The 25,926-nt window shown below is 40.7% G+C and overlaps 1 protein-coding gene across 7 annotated transcripts in view; it reads left to right on the top strand.

The window, feature by feature from the left end:
• Positions 1–25,598, top strand: part of CDK14 (cyclin dependent kinase 14) — a 497,609-nt gene extending 472,011 nt beyond the window's left edge. For all 7 annotated transcript variants that reach the window (XM_074945950.1, XM_074945956.1, XM_074945953.1 and 4 more), the window contains one exon: positions 21,162–25,598. The gene's annotated coding sequence lies outside the window, so the exon portion shown is untranslated. The remainder of the gene's footprint in view (positions 1–21,161) is intronic.
• Positions 25,599–25,926: the final 328 nt, after the last annotated feature.

Here is a 25,926-nt window from a genome sequence, read left to right as displayed (position 1 = left end):
TGTAGTCTAATTCTGCAAGGTGTAGAGCAACCCCTGTAAGTTATTGTGTCTGCTTAAATTCTGAGTTGTGAATTGGATGTGCTTAGATTCCCTCTCTCATGGTTAGGTTGGATATAAGTAGACTTAGGGGAGAGTAAGGGGGTTTATTGTAAAGAGGTTTAACTTTCACCATCCTACACATCACTTTTAAATTTTGCCCATAGGTTTGACGTCCAAATTCAACTTTAACTTTGTATTCTTTGACCTCTGTGTGTGTAAGCTAAATGTTGTATTAACTCAGTTTACTGAATTGAATTACATTATTATATTATTGTCATTATAAATTACCTAAATATCTCTTTTAATAGATCTATGGTTCAGAAGAACAGTAGTGAAACAAATACTTTAACAGAATGTCTTTTTTTTTCCATAACGTCAGAGAGAGTGTCTACTTGTTTAATATCATGGTAAACAGAAAAGTTCATGGTTCAGTGCTTAAGCCTCTGAGCGGTCTCCCCAGGGCTGCCAAGCATTTTACCTACTCAACAGGAAACTAACTAGTGCAAAGAACAGGCCAGTGTACAATGCCTTTAAGTTTTAGAAGGCATATGCTAGATACAGTTTTAAAGGTCTCAAAATGGAATACATTTCATACTGAATAAGCAACAAGTTCTTATCTTTCTTTGTCAAATTAAACAATGACATGAATGCTGGAATGTTTTCTCTATAGCCTTGTAATATAAAAATAGTTGTTTCTTTCACCTGAAATTTTGCAAGTTGTTAATCTATATAAGACAAGTTTTCAGCCTAGTATCCCATTTTTCTTATTATGTTGTTCATGATGATTGTGACTAAATGGAAAGATAATTAATCATCTGGCTCTTTATAGTGTTATTACATTTTAAAAAAGTATATTAAAAGAACGTTATTAAGCTGCAAAGTCAAGTGCTCACAAATTAGGCAATGCAAGAATTAAGGTTGCCTATGCAACCTTAGTTTGGTCCCCTTGTGCATATGCATTATGATAAAAAGATTTTAATTGCATGATCACTTACTATTTTTTCTGCAGCACCTTGCATCATTCAGTGCAGAGGATGGACAGTGCAGAGGATGCATCTTTCAGTGCAGAGTCACTGAAAGAGTAACTGTTCAACATTTATTTTTATCCTCATCATTCAATGTCTGGCCCCATGCATTATTTATGGCACACCATCCAAACCCTGCCTAAATACAGGATTATTAATTTCCTCATGGTCTTTTCCTGTGGTGCTCTCATCATTGTATCTCAGTTCTTAACAAACATTAATTAATTAATCTTCACAACACCCCTGCAAGCTGAGTTGATATTATTAACCCTGTTTTACACATGGGGAACTGAGGTGCCTAGATTAAAGTACAAATTGTTAGCTAATTTTGGGTGCCTGATTTGAGAAGCATAGAGCCTGATTTTGAAGAATACTTAACATCTAGTGGTACTTCATATATGCAGAGTACACCTCATTTGCAGTGACCTCAATTACAGCTGTGAGTGTTCAGCATTTCTTCAAATCAGACCCCTAGGGTGTTGGGCAGGGCACACAAGAACAGACAGTGACCACCTGTGAAAACTTTGATTATGTAACTTGCACAGCATCACATAGGAACTCTTGATGGAAGACATAAGAACAGCCATACTGGGTCAGACCAAAGGTACATCTAGCCCAGTGTCCTGTCTTCCGACAGTGGCCAATGTCAGGGGTTTCAGAGGGAATGAACAGAACAGGTAATCATCAAGTGATCCATCCCCTGTCATCCATTCCCAGCTTCTGGCAAACAGAGGCTAGGGACACCATCCATGCCCATCCTGGCTAATAGCCATTGATGGACCTATCCTCCATGAATTTATCTAGTTCTTTTTTGAACCCTGTTGTAATCTTGGCCTTCACAACATCCCAAGGCAAAGAGTTCCACAAATTGACTGTGGATTGTGTGAAGAAATACTTTCTTTTGTTTGTTTTAAACCTGCCGCCTATTAAAGGGACAGAATCCAGTTCTGCAGGATATATTCAGTTGTCTCAACCATGAGACCATCCTTTCTGTTCCTGAAGTCCCTTGCTTCATTTACTACACAAGTTCCAACTTGAGCAACAAACAAGGCAGGGATCTTAGACATCATCCTTATTCACCTCATAACCTTATTTCTTTCCTCACCATCCATCCTGTGCACCCAAAGAGTCTGCAATCCTGTGGAAAAAAATAGTATGTGATCATGCAATTACAGACTACATCATAATGCATACACATATGGGAACTGAATCAAGGTTGTATGGTCAACCATTATTGTGGCATTTCCTAATTTCGTTTTCTTGGATAGAATTTCCTAAGTTTTTAAAAACTTAAAAATTGAAGAAAAAAACAATTTAACTGTATGGAACCATATGAACCACCACCACCTAGTCATCAGTGGGATTGGGATCTATAAATCTACAGCACAGCTGTCTACCACTTGAGTTAACTGAGTAACTGGTGGCAGTAGGAGGCTATTATTTTCTATGTGGACCTGCCACTAGGGGGAGATGGGGATACATTTTGAAAATGGTTTCACAGCTCTTTGCTAGACAGCAGAGGAATCATAGAACCATAGGGTTAGAAGGGTCCACAAGGATCCACAAGGATCCACATGTAGTCTAACCCTTGCCAAGATGTGGGATTTGTTGTGTCTAAATCATCCAAGACAGATGGCTATCCAGCCTCCTTTTGTAAACCTCCAGTGAAGGAGCTTCCACAACACCCCTAGGTGTCTGTTCCATTGTCCTATTGTTCTTACAGTTAGGAAGTTTTTCTTGAGATTTAATCTAAATCTGCTATGCTGTAGTTTGAATCCATTGCCACTTGGCCTGACCTCTATGGCAAGAGAGAACAACTTTTCTCCAACTTTTTTATGGCAGCCTTTCAAGTTTTAGAAGATCGCTATCATGTGTCCCCACCCTATCCCCCCATCTCCTCTTTTCCAATCTAAGCATACCAAGTTCCTTCAGCCTTTGCTCGTATGGCTTGCATTCCATCCCTTTGATTATCTTTGTTGCTCGTCTCTAGATCCTTTCCAGTTTCTCAACATCCTTTCTGTACATTGGTGACTAAAATTGGACACAGTACTCCAGCTGAGGCTAACCAGCGCCAACTAGAGAGGTACTGTCAATCTCGAGACTTGTATGCTATGCCTCTGCTAATAAAACATAAAATTGCATTTGCTATTTTTTGCAACAGCATCGCACTGCTGACTCATGTTGAGATTGTGATCCACCACAACTCCCAGATCCTTCTCAGCAGTGCTGCTGCCAAACCAGTTATCCCCCATTCTGCATTTGTGCATTTGGTTTTATTTCCCTAAGTGTAGCACCTCACATTTGTCTTTTTTGAATTTTGTTGTTGTTGTCTATAGCCCAGTTCTCCAATTTGTCAAGCTCCCGCTGAATTTTAGCTCTATCCTCCAAAGTGTTGGCAAACCTCCCTAGCTTTGTATCATCTGCAAATTTGATCAGTATGCTCTCTATTCCAGATCATTAATAAAGATGTTAAACAACACTGGACCCAGAACAGGTCCCTGTGGAACCGCAGTTGAGACCTCCCTCCAATCCAAAATAGTTACCCTTTGTTTGCAGTTGTTTAACCAATTCTGTATCCACTTAATGGTAGTGACTCAGGAATAATGGGTTCTTCCAGAGTCTGGAGAGGGGTGTGCTCTAGTGGTTATAGGTTGAGAATACCAGGGCATAAGAGACTAAGTTCTTCTGCCCTTGTCCCTTCCCCGGCTCCTCCCTCTGTTTCTTCCCCTCCCCCGACAAATCCCCTTCAGAGCTAGGCTGAATCCTAGGAGCTAAGATAAAAAAGGGCCAATCCTGAACATTGGCTATTTGGCATGTAGTCCATTTTTAACATTGCACTGGATCTAAGTAAATTTCTGCAGTGTGTGTTTGTTTGTGGGAGCTTTTCACCCCAAGTAAAGTAAAAAGTTAATAACGTTGCAGCTTTCTATTTCAAAATGTATCTTTATGTCTGTGTTTCATTCTCCCACATGTCCTGATCAAAGATCGGATGACTCAAAACATGGCAAATTCCAGATCTTCTAGTTTAACCACTATTAGTCACTTGACATTGCATTTAGAGCTAGTTTGCACAAGATGTATGCAAAGCATAGAGCCTCACTCGCATGCTGGCTTGACTGCCAGGAATTTCCTCCTCTTGACTCCTCACTCATTAATATTTAATAGCAAATCAGGAGGGGCTGAATTGGATTAGCAGAGTGGGTGGCTCCTTAATTACTACTGTCCTGCTGAGTTGTTACAAGGCTGCCTCCTCTGATAGGCAGCTTCAGCTAGTTTAGTGTGATGACATATGAGCCTTGAAGGTAGGAATTCATTTTCATATTGCAGCAGTTTCTGCTGTGATCAGTAGTATTTCTGTGCTGCCCAGATTGTCTGGTTCCTCCTGCTCCTGATCACCTGATTGCTGCCTCATTGTGCCCCTTTTCAATCATACCTGCTCACTTGGTTGTGGTCCCCTCATGCTGCCTTGTCCACCTGTTGACTGCCCATTTTTCCCTGAGCTACTCTGTTAACCTGTAACTCCCAACCCAGAAGCATGTTGAGAGTCAACAGTCAGAACAGCTGTGAACTCAGAATCCTGTTGTCTTCCTGGGGCCTCTAGCATCAGCAAAATGGAAGAAGGGAAAGCAGGCCCTCACTTTGTCTTCTCACGGTCAGCAATGCATATAGAAATTGCTTATATTTAAAAATAAATAGTGTGGAACCTACATTGTGTTTTAATTACAAGTTTAACAACCTCACTGATAGATTTTTACAAAGGTCAAATGAAAAATTAGCTACTTGAGATTAGCCAAAATGTCCCTGGAGTGTCAATGTTTTTGAAATTTCCCAGGGTAGAATATCAGTCTCCTCCTTGACAGTGGTGACTGTTTTATTTCTGCATAAACAGGAGCTCTGGTGCCCTTGGTTAAAACCTTTGCTAAAGAAACACACCCTGTTTTAGTCAATTTTGTAAAATGAGTTAAAGTTCTTTAGGGTACTACATTGCCCGTGTCCCTCTGCCATTTTTAGTGGCTTTACCATAATATTTCCTATTTAAAAGTCTTTTTCTCTTCCCCTGTTACTGTTGATATATGAAAGACACCACAGGGGAAACAATGAAAATAACTATATACAAAGTCTTGACATACACAAAAGGCACAGATGAGAAAAAACACTTTTCTCTAATCTCTGTGGACTACTGTAACTTTACTGTTGGAGGTGTTTGTTTTACCAGTAGTAGGTAAAATGTTCTCTCTCGCAGGATTTTTAGGCTGTTGATGTCCCTTTAAATTGTTTGTTTTACTTTTCAGTCTTTCATTTTGAAAGAGTCTTTTTTCAAGGCACTGTTCACTTTGGGGCTTTGATTTGTTGGGGAGGCGATGTACTGGGGCAGGAAAATTGTTGTTGCTTATTGTTCAGCGCATACACCCCAATCCTGTGAAATGTGAAAAACAGAAGCTATTTCTTCCCGCTAATTCCTGTTATCACACTATATACAAGACCGCAAACCAGGCATGAGATACTGTAGCAAGGAAAGACCGACAATACAGCATTTCTGGAGCAATCATGCATGGCACCACGAAATCCAGCACTTATAGTGTATGAAGAGGTGAATAAAAGTAGAGCCCTGCAGCGGGACTGGGATCCCGCAGGTCCTGCTGCCATAATAGCAGGAGAAGGTAAAATGTACTTTGTTGTGGGTGGGATTAGGTGGGCAAAAAAACGAGACTATGGTAATTTGCAGGAGAAGACTAAATCTCTTGTCAGTTTGTCATAAATAGAATTTCAGAAATGTAAAGCAAGTTTTTCTCTCTCTCTTTTTTTTAAGATGTTTTAGTCCATAAATTTAAGTGAGGGATAGAAAGAGATTTGATATCTATTATAGTGGGAGTTAAAGAAGTTTTTACATGGTTTGAGCAAGATTTGTTTTTTTCTTTTAGTGGTAAAAATTGTGTCTGAATTCCGTTAATACATATCATATATTAACTGACTGTTTTTTGGCCGGGGCAGGGGAGGAATTAGTAGCATGGGGGCATCTTGCAGGATTTGTGGGATCTAAGGTTTTTGCAGGTGGGAGTGGGATAAAAGTGCAAGATACACTGTAGGAGTGGATATTGCAGGGTGGAGTGGGAGCGGGATTAAAAACATAGCCCTGCACAGGGTTCTAGTGAGTAGGTCCTCAGGGGACCATGCTCACAAGGCTACATCACTACTTTTGTGCAGATCAGTCTGCAAAGTGGGAAGGGAGTTATGTTGCAGATGATACATTTATCTTGCTTTCTTCCACCAACCTATGATTTATGGGGGGGGATTGCAACTCATCGATGTCAACTCTAAGAGGAGTGTCATAGAATAGGAAGGTGCCATCTATCAAAGAATTATCACCCCAGAACAGATGTGATCTCACCTTCCAGCTGAGGATTACTGTAGTGCATCTGTTAGTATCACTATTTACACAGCAATCCATGGTGTTGGCAGGATTTAGTTCTAAAATATGCAGAACATTACATCTTCTATAATATTTCAACTGTAAAGTTCCTGCAGTGGAAGAAAGACTGGATCAGTTCCCCTGCTTCATTGGCAAATTCTTTTCCACTGCAGATTCTAGGACCAGGAAAAACCACTGTTTTGTTAATCATTTAAATTTTTTTTATCTTTTGGCTACAGAAACTGTTACTGTAATCCTTCAAACCCAGAATAGACTTGATTTCCTGATGAAGTTAAAGAAAAGGCCAAATATTTTGAGGGGGCAATAGATAAACCCACAAAAGCCTGCATTTCCAGTCGCAAGCCTATGCTGGGAGATACAAAATGGGTGATTGTGTGCAAAAGGGCACACAAATGCACAATTACCTGTGTTCGTAAACATAAGTCTAGATTTCTGCACTCATTTCCCTATTCTTTAAAAATCTGACCCCAGAAAGTCTAATGTCTATAGAAATCGCAACAAATTATCCTGGTTTTATTTTTGTTTTTATTATCTCTCCTTCCTTTTCCCTCTCCCCCGTCTTTTATCCTCATCCCTTTCAATGTTTTTTTTTAGAGACCAGCTACACTTTATATGAATCATAAAACAAGTGCAAGTTAATCAAGTGGATTGAACAGTAGTTGCCATAAATAAATGAGTAATTATGAGACTACAGCATTATTCTGTAATAATGCTAGAAAAGTTTGATTGAGAAAATCCATCATAAATGAACTTATATGCCCAGCCATATTTTTTTAATTAAAATCATCCATGACTCCTTGCTGTAGCTTTGACTACTAAGTACTTACAAATAGCCTTATTAGACATGTTTGTTTTTTTCACAGCTGTAAAAATACGTATTTTGCCACATGATTGCTTTTTATTTGATTTATTGAAATAGACTAGGTAAAGATACAGTTTATATGGAAGGTTAAATGGTCAAAATCCTATTTAATTAACTTGTACCCACTTGGGAAATAGCCAAGGTAAAGGAATGCAGTGAAAGTAAGCTTCAAATAATAATAAATCTTTGAAAAAGAACTAACCACCTTTGGTGAAAGACTTTTCTGTTCTTAACCTTGTGTCATTTAAACTATTTAAATGAGCCAGGCAAAACCTTACATTTAATATATAATAGGGCTTCAAAAGAGAGATTATTTTTTCCTTGGCAGTTACAAGAAAAACTGATGCAATGCCTCTGAAAGAAAAGGTTACAGTTACCTATTTGACCATAGTTCCGACTCTTATGTACCAACCATACATATAGGTAATGCCTGATCTAACATCTATTATTTTTGTTCAACATGAGGAACATATAGAGTGTATTACAGAACTAGATACAAATATGGACCAAGATTTTCAGAAGCAATTAGTGGTTTTGAGTGCTTAGCTTGAAACACCTTTAAAACAAGTCTTAGTTTTCAGAGAGTGTCTGCTCCACATTTTCTGAAAGTCAGGCCCCTATAAGGTGTCTCAAGCTGGGCACCCAAAATCATTGGTCTTATTTGACCATGGGCATGAAAAGAGTTCCTACCTTAGATAGAACGTTTATTTCTCATAGGAAATGAAACTTCCAGGCTCGCTTTTTCCCTCTCCACTAGTACAAATCAGGGGTCTGCAATTAGATCTGCCATTCAGCAATATTGTCCTCCCCTACTCTACAGATGCTCCTCTGCTGCGGTTCTACAGTGTTAGGGTTCCGCGTGACTTTCTACAAAAGACCAGCGCCAGGAGGGATAGAACAGGCAACCAGTTGCTCTTTGTAGCATCCCACAGAATTTCAGTCAGAAACCCAAATGGGCATTCATGCTACTTCAAGCAGCATTGCTTCCCTCAGGTGTTACAACTACACAGCCATGTGGGGACCCAGCTAATGAAAGCACAGTGAGGAGGGAAAGGTAGCATGGAGGGGACAAACTGCCATACAGAACTGAGGCTTCCTTTCCTTGTAGATTCTCGGTCTCTGCTGGGTTGGGAGACTATAACCTCAGCTTCAGAAGGTCAACTTCAAGCCTTTCTGATCTCTATGTCCCTCTTCTGTGGTGTGGTGTGCTTTGTGGGACTGCACAGTATAGCCCTATGTACTATAATGGTACTGGGAAACATTCTAAAATGTGAAGTATATCTGTTACTTAAAGCCGCCATTTAATCTCATATACCTTGTGATTCAGCTTGTGAGGTTTCCATTCTATTTAATTTTATATATACTTATTTATTTGCAATGCTGCTCTATAGGATTTATTTTAATTTATGTGACTACTTTGGCATGATGTTCAGTCTCTGAAAAGCCAGACCAGCAAATAGAGTAGTATAACCTGATGGGTCTTAAAAAATAGCAGCTTTCAACCAGAAGAGTTTTTTGCTATCCAGGATGCAACTGTAATGATGTCCTTTCTCTTCAGCTAAAAACAAAGGCTCTCATAACTCAGCATTCCAGATTAATTAAGAATTCCTTCCTGGTCTCAAAAGTATTCCCTTCTGGAGAGAAACACTAGAGAAAACATTTATCAAAAGCAGAAATACGGATGAAAAATGAATTTTTCTGAGGTTTCTGCTTTCCTGTCTCTTATTTCTTTCTCTTTCCTCCACCCAAATACACATTCCCCACATCAAAATATTTACAAAGGTAGCTAGAACCAAAACTGGCTCCAGAGACTGAAAAAGTATTTTAAAGACCCTGATAACGATAGATAAACTCATACTGCCTCACTTTTTGTCATGAATAATATTTGAATCTGTTGAATTGTGCTTATTTAAAATATTTTCAGTACTTCATGGAGCTATCTTTAAGACCTGAATAGTTCTTGTTTATTTTGTTTAAATGAGCCAGAAAGATTATCCATACCATTCCTTAGACCAGTGATACTCAGACCTCAGTGGTTCATTGCCAAATTAGCAATAAACATTACCCAAAAGAGCCACAGGAGTGTAAGTTCATTGTTTCATATACTATTTATATATATACTCATAGCAGAATGACTGACCAAGTATTCTGCAATTGGTTAATAACATAATAAAAGCATCCTGACTGTTTAATAACTTAGACTGGTTAATAATTAAATCACACAGTGTTTTAACATCATGTGTGCTGCAAAGAGCCGCAGGAGACACATTAACGAGCCACTTGCTGCTCCCAGTTCTCAATCTGAGTATCACTGTCTTAGACCCTCCTGCAGTTCCTTCTCACCAATTGCATCTGGATTTAGACACAAGCTCCCCTTGATTATTTTGCACCAGAAGTCTTAAATGTGCTCTAAGAACATTGATTAACCATGTAGGAAAATTGAATATATTGATCATGTGTATGCAAAATGCCATATTTTAACTACCTGTAAGATATTGTAGCTTCATATAATGTGGCCCCTAAACTTCCTTTTCAAAGGAGGTGGATGCTAACAGCTCATCTAGCAGGCAGTTAACGTATATTGCATTTTACGCAGTAGACTGTGAAACCTTTACTCTAGCAGTGTACAACCTTGGCAGCACTGCAGCCTGTACTGGCAACTTCCCTGGAACCAAAAGGCCAAACTAATTTGCATATAAATTTGCAGAGGATTTTAATCAGATATAAATGTGCAGTCATGTTTTAGCAGAGTGCTCTATATAGACATTTCATTTCACAGAACACATAGGCAAAATATGCTTCAGGGCAGTGGGGGGAAGTATCAATAGGAAAACCAGAACTTTTTCTCTGTACTGATGTCTTTTATCTGTGTGATGACCACAAACATTACTGCATGAAGCTTTGAGACTGTTAGCCAGTTGTGATGATTCAGTTCAGAGGCAGACAAAGAGTGTGTTCACAAATGTAAGTACTTCCAAAGACGCTTACACAATTCCAGTGTTGTGTAACACTGGAGATCAGTCAGCTGACAGGCATTTATAGAAATTCAGTACGTTTCATTCATGAAATTTGGATTGAGGAATGAATACTCAATCTGTTCACCTTGACCTTTGGCCTTACAGTGTAAGGTTTACACCAGTGGTGGGCAACCTACGGCCCGCATGCCACATGCATCCCATCAGGGCAATCTGATTGTGGGCTGCGAGACATTTTGCTGACATTGACCGTCCACAGGTATGGCCCCCCGCAGCTCCCAGTGGTCACAGTTCGCCGTTCCCGGCCAATGGGAGCTGCAGGAAGCGGCGGTCAACACATCCCTGCAGCCCACCGCTTCCCACAGATCCCATTGGCCGGGAACGCCAACCCACAGCCGCTGGGATCTGTGGGGGGGGGCCGTGCTTGTGGACGGTCAACGTAAACAAAATGTCTCGCGGCCCGCAATCAGATTACCCTGATGGGCTGCAGGCTGCCCATCAGTGGTTTACACTGTTCATTTGCAGTTGGAAATTAGATTGCAGAGAACTTAAACGTTTTTCTGGTCCTTTGAAAGTCTCTGAATTGTTAATTAAATTAATCTTGAAGCTTCTTGATCCCTTAAGCACACAACTGTTATACTCCTACTTCTTGAGTAATTGTTGATAAGTCAGAAAAATGAGAGAAGCCATTCCACTGAATCAGTCTGTAAACAAAACAAAACAAAACAAAATTTCCATCTACTGCATAGGCCCTCAGTCCCATTTTGCTCTCTGCTCTCCTGAAGCATGTACAAAATGGCTGTCTTTATTAGGCAATGTCCTATCATAAGAGACCATCCCAAAATATCCTCCAACCTTTTGAGTTCAGTTCTGCTCCTCCTTTATTAGTAACCCTTCTCCATTATGCAACCAATTTTTGCCCCTAAGGAATCAGTTAAGACAGATTTCACTATATTTCTGCGTATCTGAAAAGAATTCGTTGTTTGTGAGTCAGGAAGTCAGACTTGCAGAAAGTGGAGGCCTGCAGCAAGTGGTGAGCTATGAGAAATTATTTTAGTTGAAGAATGAGTCTGTTAAACCTCCCTCAGCTGGTGGTTCCTGCTAAAGCTTCCAGTCCCTCCCACCATTCTGTTTGGCTTATCAAGTGCACCTAGGAATTCTCCCATCTGCTCTCTCATATATATTCCACACCTCCAGAGAGAGGTTCAACCCAGGAGCAGCCAAAGCACTTTAGGCAGTACACCACTGACCTCATAGGTCTTTCCTGTTTGTGTTCTGTTAAATCCAACCTCTTCTGATTAGCATGAACAACAGTAAAGGCTTCTTTTTTTTTTTAAATCCACCTTGGCTTTTAAGTCATTCTAATTAGGCATCAGCATTAATAGCACGTTGATATAAATGTGGGCAGCTCATGTCTTTTATTATTATTTATTTGTTTTACAGTAATACATAGATGCCCCCAGTGAAATCAGGCCCCACCGTGTTAGGCACCATGTACAAACGCATCCTAGAGCAACTGGTTGTGGTTGTCTGATCGCAAATGCAGGAAGACAACATTGCATCAGTTTATATGCAGATGGTTCCCTTTGGCAGGTTTTCTTTGCAAAGATAAGGGTAAGAGACCTAATGTTTGCAGTACTGAGGAGACTGCCACCAAGCAGATGGCAAGAAAAAGCGTGGCAAGCTCTTTGGGTTATGTTCCTTAGTTTTACTATACAACTGTGGGGATAAATGTCTGTGAGTGAGTTTTTGCCCACTGATCTTATTGGGCCCAACCTCGGAGGTGACAAGTCAATAAATTATTGTAAGTGTCATGCCTGAGGGCTGACGGTCAGAGCTGAAACCGGAAAAAGAAACAGGAGCATGGAAGAAGTTGTAAGAATTTGGCCCATCATTGTCTGGTTTGAAAAGCACATTCTAGTGAAAGAAGAGGTACCAGTATTTCTGTATTCTTGATGTGTTCCAAAATCTTGGTGACTGAGCTATTAAGCTTCTTTCTTTTTTAAAATAAGGTTCATATGACTCTGCTTGCAAACTATATTGAACTCACTAAGACTACTATCTTTGTAGTACTTCTGTCTGAAGTATTAACTTTCCCAGAGCTCACTTGCAGAGAACTCTATTTTATTCTCAAAGACTGGAAGAGGTATAGTAGATTCCTTCCTGGCCATTTTTCATGTGAAGCCTTATTCAAATGGTAATTGAAAAAGGCTTTGTGGGCTTTGTTCTCTACTCAAGGAAAGAAAAAAAAATACAGCTGTGGCCAGTTTGGGGTAGTAGAGAATTTTTGCTGAAAGACTCACAGAAACAACTAGCTTGGAAATTACCACAGTCACCCAAAGGTTAAAAGATAAACTACAAAGTATGTTACCAAATATTAGTGAAAACAAAAATAGTGAATAAAATGCTAACTCGTTTTTGTTTTGTCCAGTAACAAATGTGCAAGAGTTAGTTAAAATATTTTGAGAGATCTGTGTACAAGGTATTCTGTAATTGAGTATTGAGTGCAAAAATTCCCTAAATTTGTTGTTCTAAGAGATTATTTATATATCTATAGCACCTAGATGTCCCAGTTAGGTATCAAACCTCCATTATAATAGGTATTGTACAGCATCCAAGCTACAACATCTGGATTCAGATTTCTGACAATATAAAGTTAAAGGATATCTAGGGCTTTGATTGGGACTATTATAATGACAGGTTCAAAATTCATAGTCAAATCTGGGTTAGGATTTCAAACACATACTCCAGAGTTTGCTGCTGTTCAGATCCAGGATTTTTGCCTCATTATTATTGTTATATAATGTGAGCACCTGGAGGTCACAAATAAACATCAGGACTTCATTGTGTTAGGTACTGTATACCACACAGTAAGAGGCAGTTCCTACCCCATTGAGTTTATAATCTAACCAAACAAAACAGACACACACAGAAATGAAGTGACTTGCCCAAGATCATGCATCTATTCAGTAGCAGAGTCAAGAATAGAACCGGGTCTTTGAGTCCCAATCTAATGCCCTGTCCACTGCAGCATACTAATAGGCCCATTATCCTTGGTGGCTAGGGTTGCCAGGCATCTGGTTTTCACCTGGAACATCCAGTTGAAAAGGGACCCTGGCAGCTCCGGTCAGCACTGCTGACCGGGCTGCTAAAAGTCTGGTCGGCAGTGCAGCGGGGCTAAGGCTGGCTCCCGGCCAGCCCTAGTTCCGCACGGCTCCTGGAAGCAGCCTCCATGTCCAGTTCCTAGGCGCAGGGGTGGCCATGGGGGCTCTGCATGCCGCCCCGAGCGCTGGTTCCACAGCTCCCATTGGCCAGAAACCACAGCCAATGGGAGCTGTGGGGTTGGCACCTGCGGGTACTGGCAGTGCGCAGAGTCCCCCGGCTCCTCCGCCTAGGAGCCAGACATGCCGGCCGCTTCTTGGAGCTGCCTGAGGTAAGCACCACCCAACCGGAGCCCACACCTCGAACCCCCTCTGGCACACCAACCCCCGACCCAGTCCGGTGAAAGGGAGTGAGGGTGGGGGAGAGCTAGCAATGGTGGGAGGGGGGATGGAGTGAGCAGGGCACCGGGCCTCGGGGAAGAGGTGGGGCAAGGGTGTTCACTTTTTTGGGATTAGAAAGGTGACAACCCTATTGGTGGCTATCTGCTATTTTCTTAAATGCATTGATATTTGAATACTCCTATTTATTTCCATGTTAGTACTCTTATTTTTCCTGGTTGAGTTTACTTCTTCATATCTGGCAATTCATTTACTGGGTCTTTTAGTTGTAAACAGAACAAAATCTCGATCCAGCAATGATCTCCATTCAGGTGCTTGAATGAGGGATGTTGTGTGGGAGCAGGAAGTATCCCAGGCAAAGTTCTCTGCAGGATCAGGAACTATGAAAAACAGACACTACCTACATTTTTATTAATATTCCTAACTTAGGGTTTTTGGACGTGGTTTAGAATATGCAGCAATATTTTTCTGTTTGGGACTGAAATCAGAGAGACTCATGAATTAGCAAATGAACACAGTAAAGAAGTAAGATACATATAGAAGAGTAAATAAAATGCCTCAGAAAACATTTTACTTATTTGACGAGCATGGTTCTGATGATATTTCATAGCATATGAGTAAATCTTCTGTATCACACTGGCTGATCACGTAGAGCTAGCTCCTCAGTTTGTTTCCAGCTTGATAAGCTACAATTAAAGACAGCTACAAATAAATATAAATTGATCTGGAAGGGATGTGGCCCGTGTGACAGAATGGGAGGAGATACCGTCCGTATTAAGGTGTGGTCCATTTTATGAAAAAGGCTGAGAGTCACTGCCCTAATATAGCTGGTTAAATTACGGCTTACACCTTGCCTATACACACAACTTGCACCAAATTAGCTAAAATCTCTTTTAAAATCAATTTAGTTACACTGGTGCAAAATTCTGCATAGACACTCTTAAACCAACTTCAGAGTGTCCACACAGGAGTTGGCACCAATTTAATTAAATTCAAGACACAGATTTAAACTGGTGCAAGTTTGTGTATAGACAAGGTCTTGGAAATAAGAGACCTCATTTCTGCACAGTTCTAATAGATCTAGCTGAGAGGTGGTGAGAGACTGCCATTTTTTGTTTGAATTATGGGGTGTGTGAGCTAGATAATTGCACAATAAAGTCTGCTGTAAAATAGTTCCTGCAAACATTGCCGGTTTGGAAAAATCATAGTTTATTTCTAGAATCAAAAAATCTATTTTAAAATAAATTTTTAATCCTGGCCTTAAGACTTGGCTCACCAGTGCATTGCAGGAGCATGGAGTAACTGGATAAAACTAAAGCCCAGGAGAAACCAGTTTTGAGTAGCCATATACTTAGCCTCAGTGAATAGTATTCCTCAACAAACCAGCTGTATGGTTTAGCCTATGGGAGAGAAGCCTACAAATGAGCTACAATCGGTACTGAAATAATCACTTATTTCACCTCTGAGCTAATGCCACTGAAGATATGTAAAGAAACCTAACAGGCGGCTGTCTGTACTGATCCTGGCCTGTGGAGAAATGAAAGACGTAAGCTAACAATACTGCAAATAATTTTTTTCATAAAATACAACAATAATTCTTTTTAAAACTTGCCGCAGTGCAAATCGATTTGAGAAACAAAGTACCTCGTAATATATAAAAATTGTATTTTTTAAAATATGTATTTATATAATGTTTTACATACCTTTTATATGTATTTGTATTTATATGTATGTTTTACATACCTTTATGCATACACGTACTTATACATGCTATGTATATACATGTGTGTGCATACAGACAGAGCTAAAATAATGTATGTATATGTACCTATATTTGAGGAGGGTGAAGCATTTATAAGAGGCTGTCCTGATTTAATTTCTCTGTTTGCTTGTATTCAGCATTTAAGGGCTTATACGTTCAGTTTGCTCAAGAGAGTGATGAAGTACGTCTTGCTTATGCCTCCAATCAGAAATGCATGAAGTGCAGCTGCAGAGATAATCCATTCTCCCCAAAGGCTTTGGCTGAGCAAATTAGGTGTCAATGGGGTGCCTGCGCAGGCAGTACTCTCTCTAATTAGTCTCTTGAGCCTAGTTGGTGGCGGGTATATGATGATCTAATCAATTGGTCTGTGTCTGATGGTACGTGTAAAAATCCTGCCAGGCAGAGCTGTCTCCCACAGGTCACTCACCTGCACAGCAGGAATGCTCATTTTCATTTTTCATCTCTTCCATCACATGATGCTGACAGTTGGTTTTAAGAAAACTGAATCCAAAAAAAATCTAGTTCATAGGGCATGCGGGTCAGAATAAAGCTGCATTATGGGTATTGGTGATCCAATTAATTAACATTTATAGCAAAGAGCTGCATGTAGATATTACCGGAATACAAATTTTATCGATAATATATTTATTTTAATGGCTTCACTCGTACAGAGATGAATAAAAAATAAGCAAGAAAGAAATATTATCTATTAATATTATACAATTTTATGGAGCAATAGCTGGGTATATTAATATGGGGAGGGGGCCATTGTTGATGGTCTTAAATTGCCAGTATATTTCACCTTCCAGGAAATGTATTCCCCTGGTTATCCGGTTGCATTTGTGTTTACAACCGTATTTCATAGGAATGAACTGTCTAAAGTGATGCCAACAGTCAGCCGTGTAAATAGAACTGTACCCGGAGTGTGCTTTGCATGTTAAGGACTCTGCATGAGCACAGCTCTACCCCGTTTTATAATTTGCTCCCTAATTAATAGCACCTTGAGAAGGATGCTGAGGCTGCCAAAAGTAGCCTGTAAGGGAACCAGAGATAAATATTTTTAAAGGGAAGAACTGTCCTTTTATAAATTTAAAAAAAAGAAAATCTTCAGGAATTGTTGGCCTCTTAGTCATCCCACCCTTGCCCCAGGCCTTGAAACTTAGAATTAATATTTAAAATACAAAGCTTTTGTATCCTTTAATAGTGTTGCTATTACATCAACAGCTGCAATATTATACAGTTATTCATTGCTTATTTTTAAGCTGGATTAATAAATTGTATGACAAAACAGGGTGTATGCAGAACAGAATTTCATACAGTTACAATTACATACAATTACATGGCTTGATTTGCATCATTAAATATTTCAGATGCATCATTAACTGGCTTATAATCTTTTATTATTTTTAATAGAGATGTTATGAAAATCTAAACTGCCTCATCCTGCAGTGCAAAAATAAAAGTTCATTTTTAAGGCAGTCTGTTTCATGTCAGAAGGTATTTTAAGGAGATCTGAAAGAGCCCTTGTTTGCTCTTGGGAAATCATAAATTGTAAATATTCCATTTTACAGCTTATGCTTTTATAAGCAAAGCTGTGACCAGGGGCCATACACACGATCTGCAAAGTCACCAAGCAAAACTTTGATTTGTATGATCAAAAAAAAAAATAAGCAATTTTAGTGAGGATTTTTCTAAAATGGATCTCTTTTTTTACATGCAAAAGCAGAATTGCTAAGGAGCTTGGGAATTGTGCTGTGGTATCGTGTGGAGAAACAGCCTTGGGTCTTCGATGTTTCGTGCTTGAAGGGTGGGGGCAGCGTGGACCACATTGCTCTTCAGTAACCCTTTCAGAATGACTGCATCCCAACCTGAAAGCCAAAGGAAAGGTGTCTCCGAAGCAGTCAGCGCTGGGGATGGGAGAACTGCACTATAACAGTTCGGAGGGTTCTTATTCAGCGCCAGAGCAGAAAAACAAAGGAGCCTCTCTAGAAAGCTTTGAACATTACTCCACATGTTAATCACCACTGTCGGTCCTTATTCCATCTTGTAACCAAAATGATGCTGTCAGTGTTTCCCAGCATGTAAAATGGCAGCTTCTGCTGTTTAGTGTCATAAATCATTTGTGCTAGCATAAGAGCATAAGAATGGCCCTACTGGGTCAGACCAATGGTCCATGTAGCTCAGAATCCTGTCCTCCAACAGTGGCTGGTGCCAGATGCTTCAGAGGGGATGAACAGAACAGGTAGTCATCGAGTGATCCATTCCCTGTCGCTCATTCCCAGCTTCTGGCAGTCAGACGCTTAGGGACACCCAGAGCATGGGGCTGCATCCCTGACCATCTTGACTAATAGCCTTTGATGGACCTATCCTCACTGAGCTTATCTAATTCTTTTCTGAACTGTTGGCCTTCACAACATCAGCTGGTAACAAGTTCCACGGGGTGACTGTGCGTTGTGTGAAGAATTATTTTCTTATGTTTGTTTTAAACCTGCCGCCTATTAATTCCATTGGGTGACCCCTGGTTCTTGTGTTCTCCACAACGGCTGGCCTGTTTCTGTGAAGTGCTGAACATCTGTTTGTGAGCTACTGAGCACCCTCAACTTCCATTAATGTCACCAGGGAATGAAGAGTGCGTGGCATGGCACAGAGGGCTTGTAGCATCTCATTCAGGACCAGCTCTGGGCACCAGCAAAGCAAGCACGTGCTTGGGGTGGCACAATTCCAGGGGCGGCATTTTATTTATTTATTTTTGCTTGGGCAGTTGCACTCTCGGAGCTTGGGTCGGCAAAAAACCTAGAGCTGGCCCCGATCTCACAGATCTTGGCCTTTCATTCGACAGTTGTCTGTGTCTGATGAGTTTTACATGGAGAGCCAAAGCTTGGAGAATTTAGGTGTTTTGCAACTGGAAATCTTTAGTGTCACTGGGAAAGTTTTTGTTTGTTCACTGTGGCAAAGAGCAGTTTGTGCCCTTAGTGGAAACTTCTTTCTCTGTTCTTCTGTTACAAATGCCAGAGACTCAAGCTTTGTTATCCTAGATCTGGTTACTTTGAAAAGCAGCATCTGGACAGGGTCTTGTCTTATGTCCCAATCATTTTGCCATTCATATTGGATGATGTCTGCTTTGCTTGTTATACCAAGTCCCGGGACTCCAGCATTATATGCGTACCCCTATAGTCTGGCCAGCTGTTCTCTGCCTGCAATGACATTTTTTAAGCAGCACAGGGATCAGCAGGGCAACCAGACCAAAGTTAGGGGTGCAGCGTATAAACCCAAGGTGGCAGAGACCCATCTATCCCCACTGATCTATATATCTTCCTGTTTATAAGTTGTTTCCTTAGGGGATGGTGGGGGTCTCCACTAAGCAGTGTTAGTTTATGAAAACTTGGAATTTGGGGAATATTATCAACAAAATGTCACCATTGAGCACTAGTGAAATTTTGAACCCCCAAAATATTGCGCTTCTTTTTTTGGCTAAACTTATGTAAGTGTCAGCTAGAGAGGTCATCTTCAATATGTTTTTTAAAACAAGAGTTACTGAGTCATCAACCGTAACCAGCAGCCAACAAAAGAGCAGGATTTTCATGTGGATGCCTGGAGTAAAGTGTTGGTAGATGTCCAAAATGAACCACAAAGGTAATTGGAAAACAACCCACATAGGACTCCAGAGATGGTCGAACAAACGCCAAGAGGCCATAAGACACTGACTGCCACACACCACTCATAATGTGTTCTTGTTGATCCAGCTCAGGTGCTGTGTAGTTTTAATGGGGAGGGAGAGGAGCACTCAGGGACTGTGGTAATGAGCCTGGCATGGGTGGAGAGAGAGAAATTGCAAAAGGTGGAAATTGTTTAAGCTACTTCTGATGAAAAAAGCAATTAAAGTCTTATGCTTGAAGCTGCAGTTTGCATTAGTTTTTCAGGCAATTGTTTCATCGTTTCTTTCCTGGTGTTGAAATGAGGTCCTTATAGACTGGAGTCTGTGGCGCCTACCGTTTGATTTGTGGAGTTTTAGGAGGTGCTAATTCCAACACAGCTCTAAGTCTGATAAATATTTTTACGTAACTGCCTTTTTAAGTGCTGTTTTCTTGTATATGTCAATCTATCCTTGCAATTGCACTTAAAAGTGTAACAAGTGCCATAGTTCAAATCTCATCTTTTGGAAAAACCAGTTGTTTTAAAAATTATATCTGCATTTCAAACCTGTCTTTAGTAATTACAGAATTCCTGATCTTCATCAGCAAAGGACTTGTACAGAAATCCATTTGGAGATTTTTGAAGGTTAAAAGTGCTAGTGACAAAACTTAAATCCTTCCAGTGGATCTGATTCTTACAGCCCTTACTCAGTTATAGCTCCTATTACAGTCAATGGGATTTTTATTTTAATACTTCAGGATCATGCCCTCCGGGTCCTCAATCTGTTTGGCTGCCCCCAAATAAATAGCAGAATGATCACAAGCCATCTTTTCAGAATCAGTAATTGGGAGTGAGTTTGATGAAATGGAAATCATTGGCATGATTCAAAGATAAAACTAGGGAAATGATTACAACATACATATGCTAGAAAAGCACCAGAATAAAAATGAGTGTTTTATGTTCCTGGGTGTTTATCATTACCAGGTGGAGTTTACAGAGCTATTTGCTATATATACCTACGTATAAGTGAACTCCCTTTTTGGGCAAAGTCTGAGGGAATCTGTTTATCAGGTAGATCAGCCTCAGCTGCCCAGTCCTTGGTTAGGAGAGGAGAATGGTCCTTGGGGCAACTGCTGGGTGCAGTACAGGAGAAGCAGCAAGGGAAGGGAGCAGACATAGCTTATAAACTCCAAATGCTACACCAATAAGCAGCAAGTTCCTCTTTACCTGCCTAGGGCTTGAGCATCTCCTGCAGAGACAGCTGTCCGGTACCACGTATACCTGTGTATACACTCCCAATTGAATGTGGTGGTGCTCATGGCCCCTCTGAAGAGTAGGCCACTTTTATGTAGATCCCTTAATAAGGACTTGGGCACCTCAGTTTAGGCACCCAGTTGGAAAATGCTGGCTTTAGGGCAGTGGTCCTCAAACTGCGGGGCGCGCCCCCCTGGGGAACGCAAAGGAACATTCGGAGGGGCACGTGCGGTGGGGCCTGGGCCAGCCCCTACGGGGGGCAGGGAGGGAGCACTACCCAGCACCGTTCTGCTCCCAGCTCTGCTCAGTCTCCGGCCCCAGCCACAGCTCTGCTCCCAACCCCGGATACTGGCCCCAGATAAGACTCCACTTCCAACCGCCTCCCGGACTTTGAGTAAGGCCATGGCCTGGCTCCTGACCGCGATTCCCATGGGGACGTGGCTGATTCCATTACGGGTCAGGTGGGGTGCGACAGAAAAAGTTTGGGGATCACTGCTTTAGGTTTGCTGCTTTGTTGAGACACCTCATCTAAATATGTTTTGGGTTTGTAGTATTTTGGTCAGAGTGGGAGTAATAAAGTAATGAGGGCTGGCTTTGGGCAAACATATTTTTTAGGTTCAGAAATCATAAAATGATGCAAGTCATAAGACTGCTTATAATTTCTATTTTTTTCCTTACAGGATTACGCTCACCACTCTACAGGAGGGAAACAAAACCTAATGAGAGGACCAATGATTTGAAGGAACCGTGGCCCTGTCTCCTTTTTCTCTCTCTGGTGGATTTCATTCAAAAGAAAACTGAAGCTGGCAAGACCCAGTTTTTCCTGCAATTTACTTAAAACCTTGCACGCATTTGGATACCTTGTGATTTCAGAGAACTATGTGAAGATTTAGCTTTTGCTTACTGGTACATGGGATGTACTCTTTTCAGCCTTTTGCGTTTTGATTTTGTTTGATTTTCCACTGCAGCACAGCCTCTTTGTAAAGATTTTTATGCTTTCACCAGCAAGGTCTTAAATACATTAAGACAACACATTGGGTGTTCACGCTTGTTCAGTAATGTCTGTACATAAAACCCAATAGTGGCATAAAGGTGTGTGTTTTCTTTGAGAGTTGGACATATTTTTCAACCAGTAGGGAGGCTATTTCTAGCTAGACAAGCCCAAGTCCTCAGATTGATGGACAAGTACAGTGTCTTGCCATTATTCCTAGAGTGGATTTTTACCTCTTCAGAATGTTCACATCCATTTTTTTTAAACCTGGAAATAATTGCATGTTTATTTAGAAACTCAGCATTTGGTTATTCTGCGTAGGCTGCATAGCATGCCACTTTACAAAATAGGCCTGCGGTGAATAAAAAATGACAGGACATACTATACTAACAGATACAGTGATGAATTCCTTACCCTTCGCTAATATAGATTTTTAAATACGTTTTATAGGTCTTGGCTCCATCTTTACTTACTTTTTCCACACCCTATTTAACTTCTGGAATATTTTCTGAAAAAGAAAACAAAAAGAGCATGAAACAGAATTGAGTTTACTTTAGGACAGACGCTAGGGTGCAGAAACCGTATTTGCTGAAGGAGCCACTAAAACTACCTTTGTTGTTTTGCTTCTTAGAAAGCAAAATGAAAAGTCACCCTGATCTAAAATGTTTGCTGTTCCACACCAAAGCACTTTCACTTACTTTCCTTAGACATTTTAATCCGATTGGAGGACGCCACCAGCTACTGTGTATTTAAGTTCTTTTTTGACTGAATCACTCAAATGCAAACTTGGCAAACAGTGCAGTCATGTCATTTTTAAAAAAAGGAGACCCCAGCTCCCCTGGACTGGGGAGGCAGGGCTTGAGGGGAACTTGTGGAATATGATTGCCCTAATGTATGAAACTTTGAATTCAGAGAGACTGGGAATGGGGCAAATCCTGCTGTTGAGTTATAACGGTGCTGGAACAGAAGGGCTTGTTAGACTATTTTATTGAAAACGTAAAGTTCCTCTGCTTCCTGGATGCATCAACTGCCAAAAACCACATTGGTTTCGCATTTAGTGTTTTGTTTGGAGGGAAAGGGGGAAAGAGTTGGGTTACTGCCCCTTTATTAAACTCAGCAGTGTTTCTGTTGGGAACTAGGAAAGAACACCCAACAAGGCAAATCCTGGATTGTCCAAAAGCTACCAGGAGAGGTTTCCTTTTATGAACTACGGTGAACATTGTTCTGTACTTTCAAACACAGTTAAGATGTGAAAATATACCCAATAGTTGCACAGTCATTAAAACCATATGCCCCCTGTGACATCTCTGTCGTTTAGAAACTTATAAAAACTACATGAAAGCTACACACAATCACAATCCTATTTTAAATCTTACTACAAATTCATTCCGGTACTTACAAGGACAGGAGGTGGAAAAAATAAGCCGCAAGCCCACTGAACTTTTCAAACTCATCACAAACTAAAATTGCCTTATATGTCATTTGCTTTGAGTTACATGTTTAATTTTATTTTTTAGAGAAAAATCTTTTGTACATTATCTTTGCTACTTAAATCATATGCAATTTGATGTTTAAAATCAGCTATTTTTTAAGAAAGGCTTTACTTCAAAAATCTGAAGAATTTTTGAAAACGTAATAAAGCTTTCAATTAGGAAAATAAGGGTAGTTCCTTAGTCCTATATCTTTTACTTTGTCAGCTTAAATAGGGAGGGTGAGCAATTATGCTTCTCCATGAAACATCTGGTGGTTTGATATAGAGAGTAATTCCCCAAACTGTTCCCTTCGGAAGGATACAAGTCTAGCACCTTACTTATCCATGGTAAATCAAGCAGAGCATTTGCTTAAATCAAGTGTATATCACTCTCTTCTCTCCCCCTTTTAAACAACCATTGAAATCATTAATGGTTATGGCCAAAATGTTCAAATTTGAGTGCCTGAAGTTGGGTATGTGAATTTAGATTTAGGTGCCTAAATAGAAAGTGACTCAAATTTCAAAGGGGCTGAGCACACCTCTGAACTCCCAGTGGAATTTTGGGAACTCGGTATTCCTGAAAAGCAGGTCACTTATTTACACACCTAACTTCAAACACCCAAGTTTGAACACTGTGGCCTCTGCTCATTAGCAGATTTATTATTCTCTTGAGGAAGTTCTGAAATGTGGAGCGTTTGTCTTCATGGATGGACAGCTTGCATTCAGACAGCTGATGGGGTTGGGAGTAAGGCTTCGAAAAGGTTCACACAGATCCTCAAACCCACGCAACAACAGATAGGGCTCTGAGTTCTAGTGCAACTGCAAACATCAGGCCGGGTGTCAAAAAGCTCCCTAGCCCTGGGTGGTTGTGATTGTACGGCTCTGCTCCCCCTCCCTCTCCTTCCAGAGCAGCCCGTACTTAGCGAGTTGTCACCCTCCAATACCCATCAACTAGGAACCCCAACTAAACGTTGGATCTCTCTTTGGAAGACTAAACAATCCTGCTGCAGCATCCTGAAACTGGGTGTTTCCTCCACTGCTCCCCTAAGAAGTACTGGCTGGCCATTCTCCCTCTAAATACTTTCCAGGGTGCACTGCACAGGCCCACTGCTGACCCCCAAATCTAGAAGGGTCTTCAGGGAAGTAAGAGGAGGCAAATTGGCTCTTGAAGAGACAAGCAGGAGCCAGGAAAGACTCCTGCTCCTGCTATCAGCCGCTGCATCACGTTAGGTAGCACTTCACACCCCCAAGCACTGGGTTAGCTGCTTAGCATTGGTAGGAATGGCCATTACTCCCTCGAGCACAATAGTTTGTGAAGCTATGGGACACTACCTGCCCCTAGTCAATAATACCATGGCTGGCAGCAACAGTGGGATAATTTCCCTTCTACCGCCTTGCTGGTCCTTTGAGGATTCTTTCTGATGTTGAGGGGAGGTGGTGGCTTTTCCTGAGGGAAGGGGGGCAGCTGCCTGACATCCCTGAAAATCCGGGGGCGTGGCAGTGGGCCAGTAAAAGTGCAAAGGCATGTCGTAGCTCCATAAAAATATTAATAGTAGGTGGAGGGGAAAGGAGAGGTGGTGATGGGGCTGATCTGTGGGAAGGGAGAATTTCTTCGAAGTTCAGGTTCATAGAACTTAACCATATATGTTACCATCTCCAGCTGGCTTTGATCTTCAATCCTGCTGGGTTCAGTTCATCTGTCCTACATGAACCATATCCAGTAGGGCGCTGCACAGCACTAGTCAGGACCCCTTAGCACTATGATAGTATCAACATTACATCACTGCATAGTATCCTGGATTGGGTGGTGGGTGGGTTTCAGAAAATCATGGTTTAGGATAGCAAATCTGTTCATGCAGCACATGAAAACGCTTATCTGCAATGCTGCAGACATTGGGGTCTATTCTTGCCTTTGGTGTGAGGGAGAACTTTACACCGGGAACTCCCACTAATGCTCAAGGACGTTACAATAATCAATTCCCCACTGATCGGTGGGAGAAATACACCTCAGTGTGTTCTTTGTAAGTGCACACATGACGAAACGTGTTCTCAGTGCTCTACGTTATGCTTCTATACAAAATACTCCTCTGTGAATATTATTGGTTTTGTAACCTTTGTTTATATAAAATGATGTTTAGGCTGTACATACTTGGGGGCAAACTACTGACATCCCATATAAATAGAAATATGTGGTTTTGCCACCTATAACAATAATCTCCCCTACCAACATATAGGTGGACATAACTGTATGTTACTGCCTTGCATTTTTTTCACATAAGCAAAAATAAGAGGATGCACTAAAAAATCCCGCCCCAAAATTGCATTTTGACAGTGCTGCATACAAAATGCGTACTCACCAACTTCAGTTGGGCTTTTTGTATGACGCAGTAAGAGGCATTCTTTTTAACAGGGGTTTGGTACGTGAAAACAATGTTAATGTAATTATATATGTGTGTGTGTGTGTATATATATATAAATACACACACACACTTCAGAACAGCAGCATAGTAAACAGTACAGTAAAATAAATGTGACATTTGTTACAATTTGTAATTTGTCTGTATTATGAAAGATGTAATGGTTTGTCAGCTGTAACTGTTTTCTTGTAACATGATATTGAATAAAGGATAGCAGAATCTCGCTTCTCTCCTTGGTGCTTGCTGTGTAGAAGTACCACACAGTACAAATTTCTTTGCAGATAAATGAGAAGGATAGTGCTTGTGAACATTTTTTAAATACTTTTTGTTAAGGCAACATTACAATAAATCATTAATATACTTCACTGTACATTACCTATTCAGGATCAAGTTAATATTTAAAGAACATGACTAAAGATTCTGGCTGGGGAGCATGCTAGGAAGGATGGCCACATTTCTAAATACTTATCCTGTTTTTGGTGCTTCTCTTGTGTACATACTTGTTGTGGAGTCTTTTCCATTACAAGGACAGTGCATATTTTACTATACTACAATTCCAGAGCAGG

Source organism: Natator depressus, chromosome 2, assembly GCF_965152275.1.
Source record: "Natator depressus isolate rNatDep1 chromosome 2, rNatDep2.hap1, whole genome shotgun sequence".
Taxonomy (NCBI): Eukaryota; Metazoa; Chordata; order Testudines; family Cheloniidae; genus Natator; species Natator depressus.
The sequence above is the reverse complement of the archived record's forward strand: the minus strand, read 5'-3'. Positions and strand labels throughout refer to the sequence as shown.